Source organism: Triturus cristatus, chromosome 11 (assembly GCF_964204655.1).
Source record: "Triturus cristatus chromosome 11, aTriCri1.1, whole genome shotgun sequence".
Taxonomy (NCBI): domain Eukaryota; kingdom Metazoa; phylum Chordata; class Amphibia; order Caudata; family Salamandridae; genus Triturus; species Triturus cristatus.
Window position 1 is genome coordinate 523,256,617 of NC_140594.1, and position 25,603 is coordinate 523,282,219.

The following is a 25,603-nucleotide window of genomic DNA, read 5'->3' on the forward strand; positions in this document are numbered from 1 at the left end:
GTGCAAGGTCTAAACCCGGCTTGATATGGTGACAAGATGTTATTATCCTCAACCCAAGATTGGAGTTTATTTTGTACCAACCGACCTATTAGTTTTTGTGCTGAGTCTATAAGACTAATAGGTCTATAATTATTTGGGAGTGATTTGTCACCCTTTTTGTAAACCGGGATTATTTCTGCCCCTTTCCATGAAGAAGGGATGGGTGCGCCCATGGCCACTGAGTTAGCTAGCCATTGAAAGTATTGGCACCAAGATAATCTATCGGTTAAAAACACATCCGCAGGTATCCCATCCATTCCAGGTGCACGGCCCACTGTTATACTATCCAAAGCTAGGTTGACCTCTTTAATTGAAAACACCTGTGTTTGGAAATAAACAGTGGGAGGAAGTGTTTGCTCTTCTGCGGATGGGACAGAAGCATACTGTGGTTTAAAAAAATCAACCCATTGGTTTTTTGCCACGTGGTTTTGTGGGGAGGGTGCAGAGCCGCCTCTGCCCCACTTTAATGTGGCCCAAAATCGTTTTTGGTCTTTAGCCAAGCATGCGTGTTTCAAATCCTGCCACTGATTCTCATCCCAGTCCTTCTTAGCTGTTACCTGAACTTGCCTATAAAGCTTCCTGGCTGATCTCACATCTTCCGCTACTCCTGATCTCAGAGCAACACTCAAGTTCTTGCGGGCTATTTTACAGGATTTGTTAAACCATCCCTCTTCAGGTGGACAACCCTTAATGATTTTTCCACTACTAGGGGGTTTCATAAAAAACCCTTGCAGTTTAGTGAAAAAGATGTTATGGGCCTCGAGCATAACTAGATGGAAGTCGGAGTTAGTTGATTTAGGGCCTAGATTGGCCACCTCACAAATGATAGTTTTCTTGAGGTCATCCAAGATTTCCGCCTTCTCGATGAATCTATCCCATTTTACATGTCGCATATTGTTTGATGTGACGATATCCATAGTTACTTTCCCCCCCTCAGTTTTAGATTCTCTAGGGGTATTTGGTAAATGTAACTCTAGACACAAGGGATTATGGTCACTTTCATCCCGTGTAATTACGGACATGTCATTCAGACTACTCCAAACTCTAATATCCACCAAGAAGTAATCGATTCGACTGGCAGACCTTCCGTTATCAAATGTGCTTGCACCCTGCTGATCTGATTTAGTGCGCCCATTAGCGGCTCTAAGCCCTCTTTCTAAACAAAGGGCTTTGAGTTGGATGGCTGCAGCGGACCATCTCTTGACTGGGGGAAGGTCCAACTGGGGAATACCCCACCTATTGTCCTCTTCAATAGCAAGGAATTGGTCCTCCGGACCAAGAGGCTCAAAAGTTGTATTAAAATCTCCTCCAACAATTTTTATCGTTTCAGGGGGGAGCACTGCAAGCTGGTGGTCCAAGACATTTATCACATCTGGCGAAGTACCCCCAACCATCCCTCGAGCATAAATATTAAAAATAGCCATTCTCTTATTGTTGGGCCAGTTTAGGATTAAAGACATAATATCTAGCGATGGGAGATTAAGTTGAGTGATTTTACAACATAGTGACTGACGTACCCATATTATCAAGCCACCATTGGTGTACCAGAGCAGAGGGCGACCGGGGAAATAGATTAAGATCTGAGATATTTGGAGGGCCTATCACAGACACGGTTGCCTCTAGACCCAAGTGGGAGGTGCAGGTCATGATTGTTGTCCATGGTGAGATGGAGGCTCATGCATATTTGCCTCTTCAACTCCAGTTTCCTAAGGAACGCTATATGGAACTCATGTATGCAATTGCATTATACCTCTCTCCTATAACGTATGACTATACTCTGGTGTGTTTCTTTGCACTGAAAAAGAATACAGTTATTTATTTTAAAAAAAGCTTTGGTATCACCTGCTTAACCTAGCTGCTTATCGTCGCCATGGCTATTTTTTTCAGTTGTTGGCTGTCCCAATAGAGACAAAAAGGGTGTGAGATTTTCTGAAATTCTTAGATTTCTACAAGTGTATCAGAACTGCTTTTTTTACATCAAGAGGAGAAGGAATGCTGTCTGCAGTTTGAAATACTAGAAGAGTTATTTCCCAAGAGAACATTTTTGGCTTAATTAAAGGATCAGCTATGAGTCCTATTCTATCAGGGAAAAGTACAAGATAGAGATAGGTGATAAAGAGAGAGATTAACTCTTCCAACCTCCTAGCGCATCTTAAACGCAAGTTTATATAAAACATAGGAAATATCTGCCTGATCCATAGGTTCAAAAGGACCTTTTTTATAAACCTTCCAAGACTAAGGAGCAATCCCAAGAGGGAACAGGGTTATCCAGCCTCGGCCTCTTAAGTCTAAGGACTTGAGAAGTTTAGAGGCTGAGGGAAGAATATCTGACAAACTGCCTGAAGGACTCCTACATGATCTTTTATTTTTTGATAAGCCAATTTTATTGATTTTAAAAACATAGGAACAATTCAGCCAATATACGGAAATCACAAGTTTGAGTTCATTCGCACAAGCACTGTACCCCCCAATCACGTTCCCCACAAAAGTACATAGACGGAATTTGGAACCAGGTTAAGCAGGACTCTCCACATTCCCCAACCACTTCCCCCACACTGCGGCACTTCTTAACGCACCCCTTAGCTTTATAAAGGGCTTTCTCTCGGGTCGCGCACCAGTCCACCCCTCTTCGCCACCTCTCCAGGGTGGGTGGGTCAGGGCTTATCCAGGCCGCCGCAATGTCCCGCTTGGCCACCATCACAGCTGTGTTAAAAAACAACTTATCATTCCTGGACCCATCCAGCCCATCAGTGATCCCCAGCAAGGAGTGACGTGGGTCATGAGGAACCTCCCATCCCAATACCTCCGTTAGCTCCACTTCAATGGATCCCCAGAACTGGCATAAGCGGGGGCACAACCAGACCATATGGAGGAAGTCGGCTGGGGCGTGGTTACATCTTGCACATGACGCATCCGGGCGCAAACCTGCTCTGTACAGGCGCAGGGGAGTGAGGTACGCAGCATGTAAATAGTAGAGCTGAACCAGCTTGAGTTTGATGGAGACGGTGACTATTCTGGGGGCCATGAGAGCATCACACCAGTCCACCTCGTCAAGGGGGCCCACCCATTCCATCAATTGATGCCTCAACTAGTCTATGGATGTGGGAGTGTTGTTAATGAGGGTGCGGTAAATGCGGGAAACCCCCCCCCCACCCAAGTCTCCCAACATCGTTTGGGCCTCAGTGGGGCTGTATTCAGGGAGCATCGTGTCATCCGTAATATGCATGTGCAGGGCATGTCTCAGTTGCAGGTATTTATAAAACTGAGATGAGTGTAGGGAGTAGCGAGTTCGGAGCTCCTGGAAGGACAGCATATGGCCCCTTGCCCATACATCCCCTAGCTGGGAGATGCCAATAAGGTCCCAGGTTCTGAACCCCCGCAATCCACTAACCTCCCGGAGCCAAGCCCCTTGCCAGAGGGGAGTACATTGGGTTAACTTCCCCGTCTATCCAATGTGATGGAGCGATGCCCGCCAGGCCAACAACACAGAGCGCGTCATATCCGGCAGTTGGGTCGGAATGGGCCCCCCATTCATCATGGCCTGGATGTCCGCGTGCCCCAGTTCACTCAGTTCAAGCTTGTAGGCTGGATCCGACCAGCCTCCACTGAACCAGTCATGGATGACCAATAGACGCACCGCCAGGAAATACAGATACAAGTGCGTCATCCCCATGCCTCCATCGTAAGAGGGAATATGGCAAGTCGACAGAGCCACGCGGGCCGGTCCTCTGCTCCAGAGTAACTTGGTGATTAGACTGTCCAGTTCCCTGAACCACATCCTGGAAAAACAGAAGGGGATATTCTGTAGGACGTAAAGGAACCTGGGGAGGATCATCATTTTGAACAGAGCCACCCTCCCCAGGGGGTTCAGAGGCAGCGTTTTCCATTTAAGGAGGTCCTCGTTGGCCTTCTTAACTAACGGGGCCACATTAAGGGACCAGCCCAGCTCGCGAAGAAGGGCGATACAGATCCCCATATATTTAAAGGACTGCCTCCGGAGTGGTATGGTAGACTGCCAATCAAAGCACTCTCTAGAGAGATGTAGGGGGACCAGTACTGACTTCCCGGGGTTTAGCCGCAGCCCGAGGCCTGCTTGAATTCTTGCAGGATCCGGAAGCAGTGTGGCACGGAGGAGGCTGGATTGGACAGGAAGACAAGGACATCGTCCGCGTACAGTGTGTTCTTGTCCGCGTCCATATGGGGCCACTCCCATCCATGGAGACGCTCCGCCCGCACCAGGGATGCCAAGGGCTCCATCGCCAGGGCGAATAGCAATGGGGAGAGGGGACATCCCTGCCTAGTGCCCCTGGCGATGGGGAAGGCCTCCGACAGCACTCCGTTGACCAGTACTCGCGCTCTCGGGTGAGCGTACAGGACCTGGACCAGGGAACAACAGTGGGGCCCGAACCCCATCTCAATCAGCACGCCCTGAAGGTACGTCCAGTCCACCGAGTCGAAAGCTTTTTCGAAGTCTATGGACAGGAGCGCCAAATACGGGGTGAGCAGGTGCCGATTTGCCAGGGCCAGCTGCAGCCTTCTGAGGCAGTGGCGGGTCCCACGCTGAGGCATGAACCTGCATTGATCCGGGTGCACCAATAAGGCCAAATAGGGTTTCAGCCGTTGGGCCAAAATGGTAGCGTAAAGTTTAATCTCGGTGTTGAGGAGGGGTATGGGGCGGTACTCTGCACAGAGTCGGGAGGGAGGCTGGGATTTCGGGAGAACCACAATGGTGGCAATGTCCGTTTACGGCGCAAAGGAACCTCTCTCCACAGTTTCTTTAAACAAGCTGGCTAGGTGGGGTGCTAGGGTGCCTCGGTATGCCGCATAATACTCCTGCGGGAGGCCATCCGGACCCAAGGTTTTACCCAGGGAGACGAGGGTGATCGCCTCCTCAATTTCTTTCAAGGAGATGGGATGCTCCAGATCCTTCTGAGCAGCTGGTTCCAGCCTAGGGAGGCGCACCCCACCCCAGTCAAGGAGGGCTGCAACGGTCAGCTCAGGGTTGTACGCTGTATACAGCCTCCGGTAATATGCCACAAAGGTGTTTGCCATTGCCACGGGAGCACGCTGCACCGCTCCCGTTGCGTCCACCACCTCTGGGATGATACGATTCGCCCTGGGATATGTGGCCAACCTGTGCAAGATCGCACCATTCTTGTCCCCCCAACCGTAGACTCTTGCTACCGAAGACCTCCAGAGGAGCTTGGCCGCATCCAGGGATAGTTGTTTAATCTCATCCCGGATGAGGACAACGTGTCGGGTCTGGGCGGCGTCCTCTGTCGTGGATAGTAGCTGTTCCAAGCGAAGTGCCTGCGCTTCCTTGGAGCAAATCTCCTGCAGCTGCGATTGTCTCTGGATCTTAAGCTGCAATTTTGCAAAACCCCGTATGGTCGCCTTTCCTGCTTCCCATAGGGTACCCGGAGAGGCTACAGAGCCCTCGTTGGTGGCAAAGTATTGTATAAGTTCCTTCCCCACCTCCTGCCTGAAATCTTTATCCTGGAGAAATCAGGCATTCATCCTCCATGTTTGGCGGGCCGTGAGAGGGGGGGCCCCTGAGCTAAGGAGTATCGGGGAGTGATCGGAAATGCCTCTAGGGAGGATGCGGACATCAACAATCAGAGAACAGTCGGTCGTGGGGACAAAGATCGCATCTATGCGCGCCTGGGTGCGGTGAGCCGCGGAGGTATGTGTGAATTGGATGCTGCGTGGGTGCTATATGCGCCAAGCATCGCAAAGCCCCAGGGACTCAGACCAGTTTTGCAGTTGTTTCGCACTCGCCACTCGGGCGGCAGATGGAGGCCCTGTTGTGTCAAGGGCCGGGGCTAAGATCGCATTGAAGTCTCCTGCAATGACCATGTTGCATGCGGGCACGTTGTGTAGCAGGGCAGCGGTGTGCGCGAGCATTGAGGGAGGGGCATACACCGACATGAGAGTGAGGGGGGAACCAGCCAACGATCCGCAATCTGTCACCGATGAGCCTTGAGGGTCATGTACCACTTGGGAGAGGACAAAGGGCAGTGTACACCTTAGGAGGATGGCAACCCCTCGTGAGCCCCTGGAGAAGCCGGAGTGCCATACCCTCACGTAGCCATAGCGAGCTAAGAAGGGGCAGCGTACCGTAAAACCGCTGTGCGTTTGTGCCGGTCCAGCAGGCCATTGACATTCCACGACAATACGTGGATAGACACCATAGGGGAAGTGATATCTGTCATGGTAGGCATTTGTAGGGTGACGCGGAACGCGTTGCTTTGGGTTTACAAACATGCTTGGGAGCCCGCGGAGGTGTGTGCGATCATGGATTACGGGGGGACACCCATCCCTCCCACTGGCAACATGTGTCATTCCGTGGTGGCTGAAACAAAAACCTACAAACAACAGGGCAACATACAGGGAAAAACTCTCCCAAACCCCCCCTCACCCCCACCCCCCAACCTACACTTCAGGAACAGAAGCATCTGTTGACCCCCAATAAACAACACCCAATGCACAGAGCGAACAACCAAACTAAAACGCCTGGGAATAGGGAAGCGTGGAGGACCCATCCTCTTGAGCGGATGCATGTTTACAAAGACCATCGGGAAGTTAGGAACAGATCTGAGACAGAGCGCCGTCTCCGGCCGCGGAGCAAGGCCCGGCGGGCAGAGACCGGCTCAAGCAGGGTCCCTCAACAGCATCGGGCTACAGGAGAGGTCCGTATCCGGAAGGTCAATCGCTGAGGGCCTGGGAGCAGCCCCACCGCCGTCCAGTCGGCCAGATGAACCAGAGCGCCTCCCAGTCGACGCTCCCTCCTCGACACGGGGTGACTGTTGTGTGTGACCCGGCGGGGAGTCCAAGCGGGCCCGCCTCCGGTCACGGCGCCTACGGGAACGATTACGCAGAGGCTGAGGAGCAGAGGGAGCGGAGCGGCCGAGCCCGCCCCCACATCACCCCCGCCCGGGACACAACCCACTGCCCACAGAGGGCGCTCCTCCGTCGCCCAGGTCCACGGCTCCGTCGGGCTGTCGAAAAACAGTGCCTTGTTCTCAAATACCACTCACAGGCGAGCCGGAAAGAGGAACCGGTACTGAATGTTAAGTGCCCTCAACTTCTGCTTGACCTCTCCAAAGGCGCGACGTTGGCCCTGGACCTCACAGGCGTAATCTGGGAAGATCATAATGGCGGGGTTTTCATGAAGGAGCCGTTGTTGCTTGCGGGCTTCAGACAGGATGATGTCTCGGTCCTTGAAGTTAAGAACCCGCATTATGATCGGGCGGGCAGGAGCACCCGGCATTGGCTTGGGGGCCAGGGACCGGTGGACCCGCTCGACCGCAAACCAAGCGGATAGGGATCCCTCGGGAACCTACGACCTCAGCCACCTCTCCAGGAACTCCACTGTACGACCCTGTTCCGCTCCCTCCGGAAAGCCCACCAGGCGGAGGTTGTTGCGTCTGGACCTGTTTTGCGCGTCCTCCGCCCGGCGGTGCAACTCCTGAGTATGGGACTGAAGGCGGGCCACCTGCCTCTTAAGTTGCTGCACATCATCTTCCACAGAGGAGATCCTGGACTGAGTTTCTTTAATCTGGGCGTTCGCGTTGCGACGGTCCTGCCTGATAAGAGTCACATCCACTCTTACTTCTGTGATTTTGCCCTCCACCGAGGTCCCGGACGTGTGGATGGCCTGGAGGATGATGGCCAGTTCAGCGGACGGAGGAGCCTCCTGCCCAGCCACTCCCCCAGTAGCCCCCCTTTGGGTTGGTGAAGCGATCCATTTTGGTCTGGGTGGTGGGGACCTTCGTTGACTTGTCCGACCTACCCATTTCTGGTCCCCGGGGAGGAACGGGATCTCAAGGACCCCCCAGCCGGATCACACCCTGGACCACACACTGGGTCTGCAAGAATAGCAGCAGCTCCGTGACTGATGTGGCAAGTGACCACGAAAGCACAATAATGGGCAGGGCCAAGCCTGGGGAGGAGAGACCCAGCCGGGTCAGTTCACCTCAGATGCAGGTCGCGGGAGTGCGCCCGGAGTGGGGGAGAGGGGGAGGAGACCTGATGGAGGGAGGGAAGCCGTGCTAACCAGAGCCCCACACACCTGCCTGCCGCCCGACCGACGGACAAATTCTCCACCCAAACCCAGATGCCACGGCACCCCCACTCCTTACCTCAGGTCCAAGGCGCAAGAGCTTGCCGCTGACCTCCCACCGACCGCCAGCAGGGCCCGCCACAGCAGCACAGGCCTCAGGCACAACAGGGGCGGACATGAAGCGTGCAGGTCTCCCCCATGCGGCCTTCGCGTGCTCTCCACCTCCAGGAGTGTTGCTTGGTGCTTGGGTCCAGGGAATGGCGAGGGAGGGAAGCCCCGCTTCCAGCAGGCCGCCCAAGGGCACCGGTGATGACCCTCCGTGAAGGACCACAACCCCAAAAGATCCCACCGCAGGCAGAGGCCTGCGACGCCGGAGAAGTCCGCTCAGGCCCAGGAGGGGGAGCAGCGAAGGAGCACCTCCTCAGCAGATCACACAGCGTCGCTCCGCCAGGAATCAGCTCCGGACCTGGTATGCCTCCAGGAGACGCATATTGAAGCACTACAGTTATACCTTTTGAAACAACTGGGATTCGATGTATTAGCGGCAAGTAAGCAAAATACCAGAACTAGGGGGGTAGCAATATTAGGGAGATGTAGTGATCTAGTGGTGTATAGGAAAAAGGAGGATCAATGGGGTAGGTGGGTCATGGTGGATTTATGTTTTAAAGGGACACGGTTTACATTAGTTACTATATATGGATCCACGGAAGATGATCCTGATGTCTGGCAATTTATGGACATGGAATTGCCGCAGTGGCCGGAACCGATTGTTTGCTGTGGGGATTTTAATATTCATGACCCAAGAAGCTCATTTGTAGAACCTGGGGGGGGGGGGGTATTTAGGGAGAAAGAAAAAGTCACATAGAGCCCTTGCTGCTATGGTTCAACATAATTCCCTTGGGGATCCATGGATGAAGTCTCATCCCTTCATAGACGGCAGTACCTTCTTTTCCGTACCACACAAAGTATTGGTCAGGTTGGATTATTTTTTAATCTCCAACTCTCTAATCTCCCACTCGAAAATAGGGAAACAACCCAGGATTATTTCTGACCATAGTCCGCTTGTTTTAACGCTAAATACCACTCAGATAAACGTTAGGAAAACCCAGTGGACTTTCGAGCGTATTTTATTAAAAGATGAGGCTTATCGGAGACATATGGAAGGCTGGATAAAAAAATGTTGGGAAGATAATAGAGGTACGGCATCCCCCGGCGCAGTTTGGGATTGTTTTAAAGCTGGGGTTCGGGGGGAGACGATGAGTTTTGTATTGGCAAGACGTAAAAGAGAAAGAAGGCACCTGGAAGATATAAGGCTTAAATTACTTACAGCAGAAGAAAATCTGGCTATAGCTATAACGCAGGGAATCCCACTCGACCCTTATATAATTAGATTAGTTACTCTTAAAGGAGATGCTATGGAGGGTATCATCTTGAAAGCCGCTGAGAAGTATCTTACACATAAACAGGATACCCACGAGCTAAGCGAGAGAGTTGGGCATATCCTTGCTGTTAGAACCAGACAGCGAACAGCAATGGCTGATATTAAGGAGATTCAAGATCCTCAGGGAAACCTAAGCACTGATTCAGATCTCATTAGAGAAGTTTTCCACAAGTTCTACACTAAGCTTTATTCTTCGGAAGATATGAGGGGCCCAATCGATCTAGGCAGGTACCTTTGTGACATTTTGGCTCCTGTCTTAGGGTCAGATGATAGAGAGTTGCTAGACGCCCCTTTTCAGCTGGATGAGATTAGAGGTGCGCTGGAGAGTCTCCCCTCGGGGAAAGCTGCTGGGCCAGACCAAATCCCGGTGGAATTTTATAAGCTGTTTCAGAATATTTTGCTTGCCGAAATGTTTTACATAATGCTACATACGCAACGGGGAGGCTCTCCTCCGGAGTCCTGGGGGGGGGGGGGGGCAGATATTATAGTTATCCCAAAAAAAGGGAAATCCCCGATACTCCCTGCCTCATATAGACCTATCACCCTTATGAATTCTGACGTCAAAATCTACTCGAAAATTCTTGCGACAAGGCTTGCAGGGAATATAGAGCAGCTGGTAAGCCCGTCACAGCATGGCTTCATTCCAGGCAAGGGAACCACCCAACATATAAGGACAGTTATCACAATGTTTGATGCCGCAGGAACCCTGGGTGACCCTATTGCAGCACTGTTTTTAGATGCCGAAAAAGCTTTCGATAGGGTCGCCTGGGAATATCTCTGGGCAGTTTTAAGATGGTGTGGCATAGGGGAAGGCTACATAACAGCTATCCAAGCTTTATACAAAGGACCAACAGCTAGAATTAGAGTGAACAGAGGGCACTCAGATGTAGTTAAAATTCTTAGGGGGACAAGACAGGGTTGTCCCTTATCCCCCCTCCTGTTTGCGTTATTTCTTGAACCCCTATTACGACGATTGGAGAGAAATGATGGGATCCCCCCAATGGTTTTGAACGGTAGAACAGTTAAAATTTTGGCATATGCCGACGACGTGGCTATACTAACCCCCGACCCTGATTTAGCTATAATAGAGGTTGAACGTGAAGCTACTGTGTTTGGGCAGTTTTCGGGTTACAGTTTGAATAAATCGAAGACCCTGATAGTTAAGAACAAACATGCCGTTTGTACCGACCCCAGGGTGGTTACATCAGCTACTTATTTAGGCATAGTAATAGCAGCTAACCTGGATGCTATCGTTGAGGTTAATATGACCCCTATTTTGGCCAAAGTAAAAGTAGACTTAGAAAGAGTTAATAATTTACATCTTTCTTTAGTAGGCGTTACCAACGTGGTGAAAATGACGATCTTGCCAAAATTTCTCTATTTATTTAGAGCAATACCACTGTTTTTTTAATCTAAATGGTTTAACACACTGGAGGGTATCTTAAATAGGTTTATATGGGCGCATGGAAAAACACGCAGAGCTTAAAGATTTATGTCTCTACCTAGAGAAAGAGGAGGATGGGGAGCCCCTGATTTCAGATTATACTATTTGGCAATTTGGGGTACGACTCGAACGTACACGGGTGTACATACACGGGGAGGTTCGACTCGAACGTACACGGGTGTACATACACGGGGGGTTTGACACGTACACAGGTGTACATACACGGGGGGTTCGACTCGAACGTACACAGGTGTACATACACGGGGGGGTTCGACACGTACACGGGTGTACATACACGGGGGGGTTCGACTCGAACGTACACGGGTGTACATACACGGGGGTTCGGCGCGTACTCACGGGGGCTGGGGGGGTTCGGCGTGTACTCACGGGGGCTGGGGGGTGGTCGGTGCGTACGTATGGGGGCTGGGGGGGGTTGGCGCGTACGTACGGGGGCTTGGGGGAGGGTCGGCACGTACGTACGGGGGCTGGGGGGGGTCGGCGCGTATGCGGGCACGTCTCCATGGTTGCTATGGGAGTTCGGTGCGGACGGTGTTTTTTCCATACGGTTGTAACATCGGACGCACGGGATGGATCGTGATTCCGTGGTCGGACTTCACTTTTCACATTTGTACGGTAAATCGTCCGAGGACGTGTCGGACACATTTTCCGACCCGAGGACGTGTGGGGAATGATTCCCAATGCGATTCATATGGACTTTTTACCATGCGAATCGTGATTGCCAGTTTGTACGGCACTTGTACGATTCGTACGGTAAAAAGACCGGATACGAGTCGTACGGGGAAATTTTTTACCGGATCGTAATTGGCACCTATGTGTATGATATTTTTGTTGGGGATAAAATTGTATTGTGGATTGTGGAATATAAAATGTGCGCTATGGAAAGTATAATAAAAAATATATTTAAAAAAAAAGAAGACACAGCTACCTTCAAAGAACAGTGTTAAAATAAAGGAGTGAGAAGATGACAAAAAAAAAAAAAAAAATGAAAATGACGTGACATAAAATTAAAAACCTCCTTATTGGAAACCTAAAACATCACAAGACTTAATGTAACCCATTTCTTTCATAAAAAAGATTTTTAAAGTACCCCACAAAACAAATATAAAACACCACGACTGCTAGAAGAATATTACACTAGCGTTAAAGATAGAAGAGGGCAAATGCATTTGCAGTTGAAACTGAAGTTTGGTACTTATTCAGATATTATTTACATTGCCAATTTTTAGCTGAGATTCTAAAGGAACTGAGAGAGAGAAAATGAAAAAGAAAAAAAAAAAAAAAGGAATCAGCTCCGCCCGACTCAAGCTACCTCCATGACACAATGGGGCCCGTGGTGCCAAGTATGATCAGTCCGGCAGGCACCAGCCCAACAAGTCCACCGCTGTGATGCAACAGGGGCACGCGGCATCCAGGCCTGCAGTCCAGGCCCCGGGGATTCAATCACGATACACCGGCAAGTCCAGCAGCTGTGGTGCGCTGAGGCCCCGCGGCGCCAATGCCCTCAGTCCGGGACAGCGGGGCCCACCGCCGCCGCACAAGCAAAGCTTCGGCAGAGGCCCTCAGCGCCGGGCACCAGTCCAGCCCACAGGGCAGCAACAGCGATTTTCACCCCCAGCGGGGTGCACGGTAAGCGGCAGCCCCCAGCATCCACCAAGCCAGGCCCCGGCTACAGGAGCAACAAGGAGAGCACCAGCGTCCCCAGGCACATCACACAGGCCCATCCAGGACCCCGATGGCAGGCGCAAGGGCCCCTGTCGAGCCAAGCCACAGCAGGCAGAGCCGGGTCCACCACAGAGTAGCGGCCAGCCCCAGGCAGGAGTGCCGCAGACCGCCAGGCACCGTAGGTATATAGATTTTGCCGCCCGACTGACGGCCGATTTCACAGCCCTCTCGCGACGGGCGGACACCAGCTCTCAATGTGCCCCGGTCCCACGGGGGGTGGGGGGGGGTGGAGACCAGCCAAAGACCGCAAGAACGGAGGTGCTGCCAGCTACATCAGGGGCCCCACCGTGCAGACGAACACAGACGGTCCAGGGTTGCGGGTTGCTGCGGGCTCAGGACCTACGCGGCGGAGGCCGCCATTTTAGAGATGCCGCGCAGCGGTCCAGGGAGACCGGGGCTGCTCACACCACTCCAGGACGCCACCAACTTCCCAAGCGGAGCTCCGGTGGCCCCCCAGCAGCAATGCTCACGATGCCAGTTACCAGGGAGTCCCGGTGTTCACGGTTGGCCGAGCGGATGACAGAAGGGTCCGGAGCACACCTAAGGTGCGACCGCCATCTTGACGCTCGTAGCCACGCCCCTCCTCCTACATGATCTTATTGCTGCATACTGTGCTGGCATAGTTGAGGGAGGAAAGAACAAAAATAAAACTTCTCCCAAAAAATCCCAAATTTTAAATGGATCTACTGTGGTTGAAATATATTGTGCTTTTTGACACCACAAGGAAAAATTGGCACAGTATTTAGCATACGCCTTAGATATTCAGACACAGGAGCCCTTTATGATGTCGGTGGGACCGACACTGACATGACGTCGTTGTTGGTCCCACCAACATCTATAACCGTGTCAGACCGCCGCATTAGGATGCAGTCGGTCGGACTACACTGGCCCAGGGACTAATCGACAGCTTCCGAAGGGCTCAAGGAGCCCATCGGGTGGTCGGTACAATCACATTCACCACAATGGAAGCAGTGCCGTCTCAGGCATCGCCGTGGGGATTACGATCAACCTTTCCACCAGCCATTTCACATTGGTTCTTCCAACGTGAAAAGGCTAACGGAAAGGCTTTTTTGGGTCCCATAGTAGGGCACCTGTTACAGAGTGCACGGATGTTTGAAAACATACCTCTTTGCATTGGGGCTTTTGCTGCAGCCCATTTCCGGGCCGCAGCACAAGCCTCAATGCAACAAGGCATGTTTCTGACCGCATCCACGGCAGTCGGATCCTAATTTGGCGGGTGGGACCACCGGTCGGTCCCGTTCCCGCAACAATGACGGTCAGATGTGCGTCCGACCACCATCATAATCGGCCACACAATATCGAAAAAATATAAATATAAATATCATGTTATCAAGGTACGGTGGTATGGAATATTGAGGTTAAGAATATTGAAATTGGGTCCTGCTTTTAATATTGTTGTAAACAATATTGAAGTTGGAAATATTTTGTATAATATCAATATTTTAGGTAAAAATAGTTGATTTTTTTTTTTAATTAATACTAATTAAACATACTGTAATATTTTTAAATGTTATTTTTTTGTTTAATACTATTTAAATGTTGAATAATTTTTGTGTTTAGTAATTTGTTTTTAGGAGCGCAATGATGAGTTTATAGGTGATAAGGGTGGGGAATAATTTAAAATATATTGTAAAGAAATTGTAAAGTATTACATTTATTTTTAGGTCTCTCCTGAGCCAGCGCATGCGCTGTCTCAAGCGAGACATTTAGTAAGCGGGTTTTGAAAGTGCTACCCAGAGGCTTTAGCCGGCCACCAGCTTGCTGTTACGCACACAAGCGCGTGCTCCTTGCTCCGCCTCTCCAGTATTCTGTTGCTGATCTCTTTGACTTTTGCGTACACGCGCACACAACTCCCGTTCGCGCCTGCACGTTTTGTTTACACAAGCATTACCGGCTTGGTTAACTTGCAGCGCGGGCCGCGCGCGCTTGTTTTCCACAAAGATTACAGAAACCTGTTTGCTTTTTCTAGGCATCTACGTTCTGTTGGGACTTTGTTTCTCGCTGAAAGCAGGAGTCTTTAGGACATGTCATTTACAAAGCCATCTTTCCAATCTCATTTGCTGCCCTAACTGCGGCCAGTGTCGATCCTCTTGTTCCTTTATATGACCCAAAAGTAAAAACATATCCCACAAAATTCAATGTTACAGGTCCCCGAATTGTTTTTAGTTCTGTCATCTCGCCGACCATTATTATTTCAAGTTGTCTTTTTACCGGTCTCTGTTGACCTAATTAAATCAGTCTTCTTATTTGCACTTACAAGTCTTTGCCAGAGCGCTGCTTGCTGGCACAGTGTGTACAACGCGGTCTGTTCAGGAGTTTTTGTGAGCCCGCGCTGCAGTGCCCTTGTTGTCGGTAGGTACTACAGATGAGTGCTCTGGGGCTCTGCAGTGCCCCTGTTGTTGGTAGGCGCTACAGAACAGTGCTCTGGGGCTCTCAAAGCCTCTCACAGACTCTAAAAAGCTCCTCTGCCTTTGGTCACTTGGGTATGACATACCGGAGTTTTGAAAAAACATTACTCAAAACGCTAAGCTGCCTTTACCCAGAATGCAGCGGTCACACACATTTGCTGCTATATAATTCAGACCTCAAGAGCGATGTGAGTCATAACAGCACCCACCACTAGGCTTTCTGCCACTGCTGGGTAGTTGAGTTCAGGAGACACCTATAAATACCAGGCGGCTGGGCCTCTGCCACTGTGGTGCTCTGTGAACAGCGGCTCAGCCAGTCAGCATTGCTCACAGACTATGGCCCAGCCTAGGAAGGAAAGGTAAGGTTCAAAGTTGAGTTGGTGGTTTAAGGGTAACTGCTAGTCCCCATTCATATACAACTGCGGAGGACTCTTGCAGTGTTCCGCAGCAGGTCTGCGTTGCAGCTCAGCAGTATGCCGTCCCCACACACGCACACTTTCCCTTACTTCCTCGTTCTTTGTCTCCATCTTTTCATTCTCCAACTTTGTCTCTGTCAATCCCTTTCTCTCTCACTCTGTCATGCTCTTTTTCTCTCGACTTATCCCAGAATCCTTCAAGCTCGGCTAACTCTATTCTTATAATTTGTCAAAAATTCAGAATAGCTTGTGTGTTTTTGCACTGTATACACCAAGCGTCTCTGGTTCTCTGAGATATCTGTGACTGACCCGGAAGTAATTTCGTATTTGTACTGGAGCTGCCTTTCATCTATGCAAGTGAAACAGTTAACTCTGTGCACTCAAACGGTTTCTACCAGGGGTTAGATGTATGCATGACAGATAACGGGAAGAGCCTCGGGAGATCCCTCACTTGTACGTCTTGGGAATGTGCATTTTAACATTTTGTGCTGTTAAGAGGTGGACACCTTATGTTCCGGACACTTTTCACGTTTCCTGACTCCGTGCTATGGCATCTCCAGGTGCTCAGTGCTTTTTAGGGCCTATAGCTAGCTAGTGCTATTTGTGAAACATATGTACATCTGTTATCAAAGAGGCATGTTTTGAGAAACCTAGAGGCAAATAAATGACAAAACTCTACTCCGGTTTTGGGCTATAAGGTTCCTAATAGAAGCTACTTTTATGGTGACGCTGAGGAAAGACGACCCTTCATCTAGTCTGCCTTTCCAAACATACGGGGGATGGTTTTAGTTGAAGATTTCTCAAGTTGTTGTTGACTAGACTAGGTAAAATATCACACTCTACCGTTGGCTTACTGTAGTTTTAAGAACACACATGCCTTTGTTTTATGTGCACACTAAAATAGATATTATGCCTGGCCCTGATTTTACTTTTTAACAGGCGTACAAGATCAGTATGACTTAAATGGTGTTTGAGCTCCAGTCTCTGATGACTGACAAATCTTTGTAGTGGGCTCAAATGTTTTAAAAGCAGCAACTCTTTGCAATGTTCTGCATTCTGTTAATGGAAGGAGGAAGGAAGGAAAAGAGTAGGGAATGGAGGGATGACTGGTGAAAAGGAAGAAAGAAACGTAGGAGCATAGATAAACAAGCATTTGCATAGGCAATAGGTCTCGCCTTTGGGACCTTATAAGTGTTTAGCCATGCAACAGTTGATGTTGTTGCACCAAGGATATTGTGCTGCATAACTAAATACTTATAAGGTCCCAAAAGCGAGACCTATTGGCTATGCCAATGCTTGTTAAATTGGTAAATAAGATGATAGAGTTTTTAAAGATTTAGGAGCAGGATGTGGGGTTTATAGAGGATAAGGGTGGGGAGTAAATAATTTGTTTTATTTGGGGTTTGGGGGGCAAATACCCACAGAAATGTAGAGACAATTTGGGGGTTGGGGGACAACTACCCACAGCAATAAGTGCCTCAATACCTTTGGGTGGAGTACAATCTGTAGAAAACAGCAAAAAAAACAATGCTTTAGGTTACTTGGCAGCAAAATTCTTATCTCACTGTGGCAGCAAATGTAAGCGTCAATTATAAGGAATGGGTAGAGTGGAGATGTGGGTACACTGGGGACTGTGGAAAAACAAACGAAGCTTGATCAGCTAGTAAATGGTCCATTAAAGACGTGATAAACTCGGGTGCAGATCTGCAAAGACGATAGACCAGCCACCCACAGCAGCTCAAGAACTGTATGTGTGTGTAGGGAAGCTGTCTCAGCCTGGGCTGACACACACAACGGGGGGGGCTGAAGCGCATAGAGCCCTATGGGCATTGAGTTCCAACAGAAAGTGTTCTGTATAGGCTTGGATTGGGACTGAAGGCAATCGGGCATTGGTCGATGGGCCAGTGCACCAGGGTCACCTGTGGGACACGGTTTTGGGGCCTTTGTAAGCCACACCAAGAGACTGACTTACTTCCACAGTCACCACCAGGACACTGCAATGTGGTGCCAGTATGCTGTCCGCTCCACAGCTGTGCTGTAAATTGAGGCTGGGGCCAGCCTTTGGGACATACTCACCTTGGCACCCTGTTTCGTGTGCCCTGAAAGAAGCATTGTTATCTCCCCCAAACCACCCATCACGGTTAGGTCATGCCAGGTGCAGTGAGGTTGCATTGAATATAGGGACCTCGCAGGGAGGCAAGTTTAATTTGTCCATCCTAATCTACCCCCTCTTGATCAGCAGCAGTGTGCTTTTTGAAACATACGTTGCCAGGGAAATGCACATGCCAATGACTTTGAGAGTGCCCAAGCATCATTGTGATCCCAATCCGATCCTGGTTACATAGCATGTTGTGTATGTCACACCAGGGAATGTCATCATTAGGTCGATACAGTCCGACCGCTTAAATCCCTGGAGAAACACACATTTGAAGTTGAAAATAGAATGCCTATAGTCACAGTTATGTACGTATCACAAAGTGAATGCATGAGTCCACCAAAACACAAAATAAAATTTAGCAGGGCAAAAGAACTCCAACATACTCACAAAAGTATATCCACAGAAACATATTCACTGGCACTATGCCCGCACCTACATGTACCTGTTACCTAGGCTTAATCCTAAGTTCTGAAACGCATACAAAGACCACTGCATCTCATGTCATAGGAAGTCGCACTGCAGGAAGTGACATTATTTATCCATATAACCTTGCCATTTCCCAAACACCCTAGAAGAAAAATGGTTTACTCTGGATAGCTGTGAAAGAAAATACAACATGTATAAATCACATAGGAAAGGGAAGTCGTAAGCGATACCTGATCTACCAACTAGCAAGACAATGCATCCACACAATCAGATGGATAACCTAGGCCTAGCTTATTTACTAACTCACACTTCACTTTACCCGATGCACAAATTGATCAATACATGTTCTACAAACAACAAATTGACTACTGCAGTCCAACCTGGACCTCCACTGCCCCATCAGACCAATCACACAGTCACATATCCTGTGTCATGATGAGTACACCAGTGTCAGAACAGGTTATAATAGGAAGACACAACCAGAATGGGATGTCGGATGTGTCAGGAAGAACACCCTGGGAAGGACCCAGCACAGATCCAGGGCAGGACTCAGATAGATTAATCCCTTACATACAATCACAAACATGAACACAGGTCAGATAGCATGCACACCGCACTCAAATACATAAAGGACACACTATCTTAGGGCACACTATGCTTGGTCAGGCCAGGTCGACATGCCCCTGGTGGACCCGTGCCATTCAACCACCACTGTTCACTCAGGCCAGCCAGCAGGTCACTGTTGTGTTTTAACAATGGACAGTGAAGAAATTGCCACATGGATTTGGGTCTCTCCAATCATTCAATGTGGCCCAAGAGATATAGTCATCTGTGTCCAAGTGAAAGCTCATAGGTATCATCAAGACTTGGCGGATGGCTGTCCAAGGCATGAGTGGCCAACGTGGCAGTGCGCAGAATCACTCTGAGTATCTCTTGTACCAGCAAACGGGGTGTTGATGACTGCACGTGCTGCCAGATCAAGTTCAGTTAGCTTTAACCCAGTCATGAATCGGGAAAAGTCTACCATGCGTTCAGAATAGGGGGGAATGTATAGGCCATAACAGTACACTATGAACAATTCATGGCTGGTTGCCTCACATCTGTGCATCCATGGAAGGTGATCCATAAGCAGCAACGTGTGCTGGGTTGTTGACAAGGAACAGAGGAGGCAGGACATGAGTTGCCCTGACTTATCCCACTCTGTGTTCAACACAGATTGTCACGTGGCAAAGTAAAAGCAACCCAGTTGCTCAATCAGATTGATGTGGTGTGTGAGCATCTATTATAGTAGCATCCCCATATGCGTGGGGTATGTCTCCCAAGGCACAGGTTAAAGGCGCCCTCAACGGGGCTTTATCCTCTTTCAATTGGTTTTATTTCTCAAAAGATTCTTTTCAAACAGTTCATTTCAATGTATCTTGTTGTATTCACAATGATTCTCTTGTATGGATTAACTTAAATTCCCAAGATGCATCATTCTCAGATTGATATTTTACTTGTTGTCTCTGTCCCAGTGCATTTCGGCCGACTGGCCTATGTCAGGGGAATATATATGAGGTTAAATATAATTCCTTGTTAGTTATTGGGGACAAACCACCAACGAACGGGTTAATGGTGACTTAGTGTTCAGCTTGCCAATATGTGTCACTTGTGGGTATTAGTATCCCCGTGATATTGTGAAAAAACTTTACATGACTATTTACTATCTTATTTTATTTTGCTTAAAACCAGTGATCTGTTTCTCTCACCGATTGCTCCAAAATGACGGGCTCCTCTCCAAAAACGGTTCAGTGCTGGTTAGTACGTTTTTGGTGAGTTTGCGTAGTGGTTATACTACTGATGACAGACTGCACATTAACGTGCTGTTCGGAAGGTAGAAGACGCACTAGTGTTTTGTATAGAGGATCGACATAGCGATAAAGTTATATTCTATGCGATCCCATATGTTTAAAAAAAATCTACTAAACAGTGTAAGTGGCTAGATGTGATGGCGCAATACTTAAAGAGTGCAAGGTGGTGATTAGTGAACATATTGTGATAATACGGCAGTCTGCACGTAAACAGATGCAGAACATGTGTTATGAAGTTTCTGCTCACGAAATATGAGTGACTAAAAGCGCAATACAAAAATATGCGATGTAATTATGATATGTGACTATTAAAAAGACAATAGGCTACACGTTAGCTTCTAAATTAGAGTATGGTTCAGAAAAGAGAAGTTGGGGACACAAAAAGAGTGATATCATAAGTGTTGACAATCATTGTATACTAAATATATAACTTCCCTAGGTATTTTCAAATGCTTAAGGGTCTGCTGTGAACGAAACATATGTGAATATATCACAATGCTGGTTATGTAGGTGACCAATAGTACATAATGTGTCCTCCTGCCATAGGTGTACTATATGTTATAAATAACATTGAAATTCAACCCGTTCATTCATCCCGTTGGGTTTCAAAGTGTTCAAATGGTATATCCAATAATTTTCTCTCTGTAGTAAGGTGTCACGGTCTTTTCCTTCTTGTCTTTCTATTTGTGAGGAGTTGGCCTGGCATATGCTGGTCACTAGTTATAGTGGCCACCTTGCACCAGTCCAATTTGACTCTTATGGTAGATACGTTTAAGACAACCTTTTAAAGAAAGCTATCCTAGCGGTAGCTGTGGAGAGCAGCCTTCAGGCTAAGTCTCTGAGGAATGTAAAGCAGCTTGTTTTACCTTATAATCTCTTGAATTACCAAATGAAAGGACACCACACAGGTATATATATCAAATATATATGTATTTATTTCTAGACACACTCTACTAATCTCTTTATGAGATTAGAAGTCAGGAACACATTCACATATCAACGTTTCACAATAAGTTAAGCACAAATATGGCTGGGGCCCCTAGACCATATACTAAAAAAGAGGTTTAGGAAAGTGGACTTGAAGAGGGACAAGGCCTAGGGCCTGTAGAATCGCTGGGCCGTCACTAATCCACCCAAGGCAGGTAAGTAAAAGACCCACGGGAGACGCGTGCAGTGTGAGAACACAGCTGCGGGTTCCTTATTGATTTCAATGGAGCAAGTCGCGGTTGGATTTTTAAAGTTTTAGGGTACTTCGAGGAAGTCTACAAGCAAGCCACTTACAAGGTAAGTAATTCGAGGGCCAACACACACTAGGGAACCGGAGTGCACGAGTTACCTCACCCAGGGAAGCCAGGTGAATAGGTGTCTTTTGGTGTCGGGTCGCGTCGCTGTTTTCTATGGAAACCAAAGAAGATTTGCAGCTTGTGAAGACTGAAGAAGTGCCCGGTGGAATCCAAGGCTGGATTCAGGATGAAGATGACCTGAAAGCAGAAGGGACAGTGTTCACAGTCACTTGCCAGTGACCCGGGGCCAGGAAGATGGATGCCCACGGAAGTCGGGTGAGTTCAGGTGATCAAGGGTGTTTTGACTCTTTGCCCACGAGGTCCAGGAGGCATCGACGATGACCAGCAGCTGGATTCGGAGTGTCCCACGACGTCTGCAGCTTACTGAGATGTCGGAACCCGGATTGGAGCCAACAAGCCTTGGCAACTGCAAGTCTCGTGGAAGTTGAAGAAAGTCAGCGGTGCAGACCAGCAAGGTCTGAGGGACTCACCCAGCGAGGGTAAGTGAGGGCAGGCCTGGAGCAACCAGGGGAACCCTTTGTTTCGATCAGAAAGTCTTCAGGGGACCCACAAGCCAACGGGCAAGGGATCGCAAAGACGCCTCGTGAGGAAATGCTTTACAGGAGCCCATGGTCACTCGGGACGGGGTAGGCCTCTGATTTTCGGTGCACAACCTGCTGGAGGCTTGGGCCACAAATGGTCCAATGCACAAGTTCGTAGAACATCATGAAGGGGTTGCACTCGACAAAAGTTCATGGTACCCGGGTATTGCTGTTCCTCGTCACTCGTGGGATCCACTCGTCTCAGCTTTGCTGGGGACTCACAATGGCCGTCAAGAAGTCAGGAAATCCACTTCTGGGGCTGCAGGAACTTCGGACTCCAGCAGGAGCGGGAAAGTTTGCGACCGTTGATTAGAGTTTTTGGTGCCTGCCAAGCAGGGGAGTCACTCCTTGACTCCAAGGGAGATTCTTCTGTCTTCCAAAGGTAGTGGAACGTCGAAGGGCCAGGATTCTTCTTGTAAAGCGTCGTCCAGGGATATCTAGTTTGCAATGGCAAGGGTTCCCTATCTTATACTAAAAGAACGGGAGGGACTAGCTTTATGACCACTCCTCTGGGAGGGTCAGGGTAGGGGGTGGTTACACCCACTTCCCTTTGTCCAGTTTCGCGCCAGAGCAGGGACAGGTAGCCCTGAACCGGTTTGAGCTGGCATATGCACAGAGGAGCCTACTGCTCCCCCAGTGCAGGACTTGAAAGCACTCTAGGAGTGCACCCACCCAGCGCCAATACACTAAATCCTGTCTGGAAGGTGGTGACACCTCCCTGTGACAGGATGCCTATTGTTGGGCCTCCTCCACTGCGAGTTTCAGTCAGCAGCAGGAGGGCAGCCCAGTGTCTGTGCTGGTGGCATCCATTTTGTGATGCCAGGGCTCTTTCAGATTTCTACCGTGTTACCACAGTGGGTACATGTCGTCCCCTCTAGAAGGGTGGGATCATACTCCCACACCAGTTACTGGTGTGGGGGTATGATTCCAAGTTGTTTGACACCAGTCATTCCAAAGTTAGCATTTACCGGGAGGTTATAATGCACTTAAGAGTATATGGTTTAACTGCATCCACAAACAGCCACAGAGAATAGACTCTGCCAGCTGCAGAGGGGTCCTGCTCATGCAGAGGCACCCTCTCACATTGTAAACCAAGCACCCTGCCCTCAGGATTGATAGGGCCTGCCTTAGGGGTGACTGATAGGTTTATATGTGTGTGTAAGGTGAGATATAGGAACCTATACCTCAGTGAGGAGTGCTAACACTACCTCACCCAGGCTGCAGTAGCAGGCCTGTGGTGTCAGATTTAGTCTGCTTCCGAGGGGTGGCATAATACATGCTTCAGCCCCTGGTAGGCCTGTGAAGTACCTATGCCCTTGGTACCTAGGGTACCATATACTAGGGGCACATAAGCAACCAAAGCATCCAATCACTAGTGCATCTAATATGCACTCCAAGTTGTTTAGAGAGAACAGAGAGACTGGGGCCCTGATTAGCAGGGACCCAGCCAGACTATAGCCAGAAACCAGTCTTAACATCAGAAAAAAAGTGGGGGCAGCATAAGTGCAGATCCTACTCTCCTACACTATTGTTTCCAATATGCAAAATTTTAACTTACTTATGTTATGCCCCACTTCAATAAAATGATTCACTACTGTGGACTTCATTTGTTTGGTTCTGATATTGCTCTTGTGTTCATTCAAACGTGTTTTTAGTTTTCTTTCTGTCTGTCCAATGTAGGCTTTTCCAAATGGACATTTTAGCATATATAAATTACATTAGAGGTGTCACACCTGGCATTTACTCGTAATTTGATGATGTGTCCCTTCATAGGATGGTTAACGTGGGCTCCTTTAACCTCTTCAATGCCTATGACGAGCTGGTCTCGTCATGGGCCGCGGTTGCGCTGTGCCCATGACGAGACCAGCTCGTCATAAACCCCGCCCGCTAATGAAAGCGCCGGCACAGGGCGGGGAAAGGGGCGGGCACTGAAGGGGTTAATAACGTTGTTGCAGTTATTACAATTCCAGCAGGGTACAGTACCTTCGTAATGTGTTTGTGTAGTTGGTGTAGTGGGATGTTTTATCATTTCTTCTACATTCTTCCCTCTGATATAAGCAAAAATAGGTTCCTGGTCGAAGATGTTATTGAAATCTTATTCTAGTTTTAATAACGGCCAATGTATTTTTATTATTTTTTTGAAAGGGTGGCTCATGGTGGAATATTTACAAACACAAGTTATTCGATCTTCTGATTGTTTTGGTTGTGTTGCCAGTAATTCAATCCTTGTTTTGATTTTACAGTGATTTGTAGCCTGTGTCAATATGTGTTCCGGATATCCCCTTTTCCTGAATCTTTGTACCATGTTATCACTCTGTTCAACTTCCTTCATGGGGTATGATACTATCCTTTTGACTCAACAGTTGAGAATATGGGAGATGGTGTTTAAGCGGTTGTGGATGAAAACTATCGTAAGCCAGGGTATTATTTCTATCTGTTTCTTTTCTATAAAGATGTGTTTCAAATCCAATCAGTGTTTTTGTTATTTTTACATCCAAGAAAGTGATAGTCTTTTCTTGTATCTCAAAAGTAAATTGGATTCTGGCATCAATCTGGTTAAGATGGGTTACTTGCTCCTTGAGTGACTCTGTCGTGCCTTTCCATATGATGAATATGTCATCAATAAATCGTAGGTATAGCGTTAACTGAGATTTCCATGGTTGGGTGTTCAAAATGTGTTCTTCTTCATAGTAATTCATAAAGATATTTGCGTATGTGGGTGCGGCGCAATTTCCCATAGATGTTCCTGTCTTTTGTTGATACCAGTTATCTTGCCATTTGAAGTAACTATGAAATAAGGTAAACTCCAAAAATTCCATTAGAAAAACTTTCATTCCTTCCTCATAGTCCGTGTGTAATAGTGTTTTCTCGACGGCCTCTATTCCTTGTTGGTGCGGGATGGACGTATATAAAGATTTTATAGTGTTATCAGTTCTTCTCCTGTTATCTTGAGTTGGTCAAGTTTATTGAGAATGTCCGTTGTGTCTTTAAGGAATGACTTCATTTTCAAAACGCATGGTTGCCGGTAACGGTCTAGGAATTTACCAACCGGTTAATGAAGACTCCCACGAGTCGACACGATTTGGCGACAAGGTGGTCTCACTGGGTCTTTGTGTATTTTTGGCACCATATAAAAGGTCTGGCTTTTGGGGTTTGTCTGTATTAAGTACTATTTTGTTTTTTCGTTGATGATGCCCCTATCCAATGCCTTTTGAACTATGGTTGTCAAAGTCTCCTTGAATTCATCCGTCGGGTTTATTTCAAGTCTCATGTATGTGTTTTGAGCAAGCAGATGTAATTCTACCTGCTCTAGGTAGTAGGTGGTATTCATTATAACAAGGGCTCCCCCTTTATCTGCTTTTTGGCAGGTAACAGTGGATTTGTTGGATAAAGGTTTAAATTCTTTGGCTGTCAAGTTCCTGTGTTTGCGTTTTTTTTTAAAGTTTAGTTTAGCTATATCTTGTTTCACCAACAGTTCAAACATATCCAAACTCTTATGGCTCACTGGGGCTATGTATGTGCTTTTAGGTCTTAGGTCTTTCAAAAGGTCTTCCCCTTCTCCTGAGTAATATGTAACGATGTTTTCAAAAAAATGTCGGAGTCGTAGTTTTCTCATCAATTTGAAAAAGCTGATGTTTAATTCTAACGGGTTTGATCGTGCGGTAGGCACAAATGATGTTCCCTTCTGCAACGTTTGTAACTCAAACTCA

At 48.3% G+C, this 25,603-nt stretch overlaps 1 protein-coding gene across 1 annotated transcript in view; it reads right to left on the minus strand.

Moving 5' to 3' along the window:
• The window catches only part of LOC146784506 (zinc metalloproteinase-disintegrin-like VLAIP-B), a 3,216,124-nt gene that overhangs the window by 2,571,652 nt on the left and 618,869 nt on the right, over positions 1–25,603 (minus strand). The gene's annotated exons all lie outside the window — the stretch shown is intronic.